The following is a 3642-nucleotide window of genomic DNA, read 5'->3' on the forward strand; positions in this document are numbered from 1 at the left end:
CTAACATTTTTCAAAAACCATTTTCGAAAATCACTAACTCTTTTTCAAAATAATTTTCGAAAATTATCCCTCCATCTCTCTCATCCTATTCTATTTATTCATTCATTAACTAACATCTCTTCCTCACATCATCACCAAATTCGAACCCCCTCCTCTATCTGTGTTCGAATTTCTTCTTCTTTTCTTCTACTAACAATAAGGATCCTCTTTACTGTGACATAGAGGATTCCACTTCTTTTCTTCTTCTCTTTTCTTTCTTATGAGCAGGGACAGAGAAAAAGGCATTCTTGTTGAAGCTGATCCAGAACCTGAAAGGACTCTGAAGAGAAAATTAAGAGAAGCTAAATTACAACAATCCAGAGACAACTTGATTGAAAATTTCGAACAAGTAAAGGAGATGGCAGCCGAACCCAACAACAATGCAAGGAGAATGCTTGGTGACTTCACTGCACCTAATTCCAATTTACATGGAAGAAGCATCTCCATTCCTACCATTGGAGCAAACAACTTTGAGCTGAAACCTCAGTTAGTTTCTCTGATGCAGCAGAACTGCAAGTTTCATGGACTTCCATCTGAAGATCCTTTTCAGTTCTTAACTGAATTCTTGCAGATATGTGATACTGTTAAGACTAATGGAGTAGATCCTGAAGTCTACAGGCTCATGCTTTTCCCTTTTGCTGTAAGAGACAGAGCTAGATTATGGTTGGATTCTCAACCCAAAGACAGCCTGAACTCTTGGGATAAGCTGGTCACGGCTTTCTTAGCCAAGTACTTTCCTCCTCAAAAGCTGAGCAAGCTTAGAGCTGATGTTCAAACCTTCAGACAGAAAGAAGGTGAATCCCTCTATGAAGCTTGGGAAAGATACAAACAGTTGACCAAAAAGTGTCCTTCTGACATGCTTTCAGAATGGACCATCCTGGATATATTCTATGATGGTTTATCTGAGCTATCAAAGATGTCACTGGACACTTCTGCAGGTGGATCCATTCACCTAAAGAAAACGCCTGCAGAAGCTCAAGAACTCATTGACATGGTTGCTAATAACCAGTTCATGTACACTTCTGAAAGGAATCCTGTGAGTAATGGGACGCCTATGAAGAAGGGAGTTCTTGAGGTTGATACTCTGAATGCCATATTGGCTCAGAATAAAATATTGACTCAGCAAGTCAATATGATCTCTCAGAGTCTGCATGGAATGCAAGCTGCATCCAACAGTACTCAAGAAGCATCTTCTGAAGAAGAAGCTTATGATCCTGAGAACCCTGCAATAGCAGAGGTAAATTACTTAGGTGAACCTTATGGAAACACCTATAACTCAACATGGAGAAATCATCCAAATTTCTCATGGAAGGATCAAAAGCCCCAACAAGGCTTTAATAATGGTGGAAGAAACAGGTTTAGCAATAGCAAGCCTTTTCCATCATCAACTCAGCAACAGACAGAGAACTCTGAACAAAATGCTTCTAATTTAGCAAATCTAGTCTCTGATCTATCTAAGGCCACTGTAAGTTTCATGAATGAAACAAGGTCTTCCATTAGAAATCTGGAAGCACAAGTGGGCCAGCTGAGTAAAAGGATCACTGAAATCCCTCCTAGTACTCTCCCAAGCAATACAGAAGAGAACCCAAAAGGAGAGTGCAAGGCCATTGACATAAGCGCCATGGCCGAACCTGTGAGGAGAGGAGAGGACGTGAATCCCAAGGAGGAAGACATCCTGGGACGTCCAGTGATCAATAAGGAGCTTCCCTCTGAGGAACCAAAGGACTCTGAGGCTCATCTAGAGACCATAGAGATTCCATTGAACCTCCTTATGCCCTTCATGAGCGCTGATGAGTATTCCTCTTCTGAAGAGAATGAGGATGTCACTGAAGAGCAAACTGCCAAGTTTCTTGGTGCAATCATGAAGCTGAATGCCAAATTATTTGGCATTGATGCTTGGGAAGTTGAACCTCCCTTGTTCATCAATGAACTAAGTGATCTGGATCAACTGACATTGCCTCAGAAGAGACAGGATCCTGGAAAGTTCATAATCCCTTGTACCATAGGCACCATGATCTTTAAGGCTCTGTGTGACCTTGGTTTAGGGATAAACCTCATGCCCCTCTCTGTAATAGAGAAACTGGGAATCTATGGGGTGCAAGCTGCTAAAATCTCACTGGAGATGGCAGACAGCTCAAGAAAACAGGCTTATGGACAAGTAGAAGATGTATTAGTAAAGGTTGAGGGCCTTTACATACCTACTGATTTCATAGTCCTGGATACTGGAAAGGAAGAGGATGAATCCATCATCCTAGGAAGACCTTTACTGGCCACAGCAAGAGCTGTGATTGATGTTGACAGAGGTGAAATAGTCCTTCAATGGAATGAGAACTCCCTTGTGTTTAAAACTCAAGGATCTCCCTCTGCAACCATGGAGAGGAAGCAGGAAAAGCTTCTCTCCAAGCAGAGTCAACCAGAGCCCCCACAGTCAAACTCTAAGTTTGGTGTTGGGAGGCCACAACCAAACTCTAAGTTTGGTGTTGAACTCCTATATCCAAACTCTAAGTTTGGTGTTGGAGAGTCTCAACAAAGCTCTGCACATCTGTGAGGCTCCATGAGAGCCCACTGTCAAGCTATTGACATTAAAGAAGCGCTTGTTGGGAGGCAACCCAATGTTTATCTAATTCTTATTTTTATTGTTTTTCTTATTTTCTTAGGTTCATGATCATGTGGAGTCACAAAATAAATATAAAAATTGAAAACGGAATCAAAAACAGCAGAAGAAAAATTACACCCTGGAGGAGCATCTGTCTGGCGTTCAGCGCCAGAACAGAGCATGGTTCTGGCGCTGAACGCCCAAAATGGGCAGCTTCTGGGCGCTGAACGCCAGAACAACGCCAGAAATGGCACACAGATGGGCGTTGAACGCCCAAAATGGCCACCAACCTGGCGCTGAACGCCCAGAGTTGGATACAAAGGCATTTTTACATGCCTAATGGGTGCAGGGATGTAAATCCTTGAACACCTCAGGATCTGTGGACCCCACAGGATCCACTCAGGATCTGTGGACCCCACAGGATCCCCACCTACCTCCACTCACCTCTTCTCACCACTCTCTTTCACACAACCCCATAAACACTCTTACCCAAAAACCCTTCACCAATCACCTCAAACTCTCTTCCCCATCACCTCTTCACCACTCACATCCATCCACTCTTCCCCATAAACCTACCTCATAAACTCCACCTACCTTCAAAATTCAAAACCAATTTCCCACCCAAACCCACCCATATGGCCGAACCAATACCCCCCTCCCTTCCCTATATAAAGACCTCCATTCTTCATCAAATTCACACAACACACCCCTCTACACTCCTCTTGGCCGAAACCACATCTCCCTCTCCCTCTCCATATTTCTTCTTCTTCTTCTTCTATTCTTTTGTTTATTGCTCGAGAGCGAGCAATATTCTAAGTTTGGTGTGGTAAAAGCATAGCTTTTTTGTTTTTCCATTACCATTGATGGCACCCAAGACCGGAGAATCCTCTAGAAGAGGGAAAGGGAAGACAAAAGCTTCCACATCCGAGTAATGGGAGATGGAAAGATTCATCTCCAAAGCCCATCAAGACCACTTCTATGATGTTGTGGCCAAGAAGAAGGTGATC

The 3642-nt window shown here is 43.1% G+C and overlaps 1 non-coding gene across 1 annotated transcript; it reads right to left on the bottom strand.

Moving 5' to 3' along the window:
- Positions 1-793: 793 nt before the first annotated feature.
- Positions 794-901, bottom strand: LOC112780752 (small nucleolar RNA R71). Its single transcript, XR_003191568.1, has one exon. It is a non-coding gene; the product is annotated as a small nucleolar RNA R71 (small nucleolar RNA).
- Between the last annotated feature and the right edge of the window lie 2741 nt (positions 902-3642).

Source organism: Arachis hypogaea, chromosome 19, assembly GCF_003086295.3.
Source record: "Arachis hypogaea cultivar Tifrunner chromosome 19, arahy.Tifrunner.gnm2.J5K5, whole genome shotgun sequence".
NCBI lineage: Eukaryota > Viridiplantae > Streptophyta > Magnoliopsida > Fabales > Fabaceae > Arachis > Arachis hypogaea.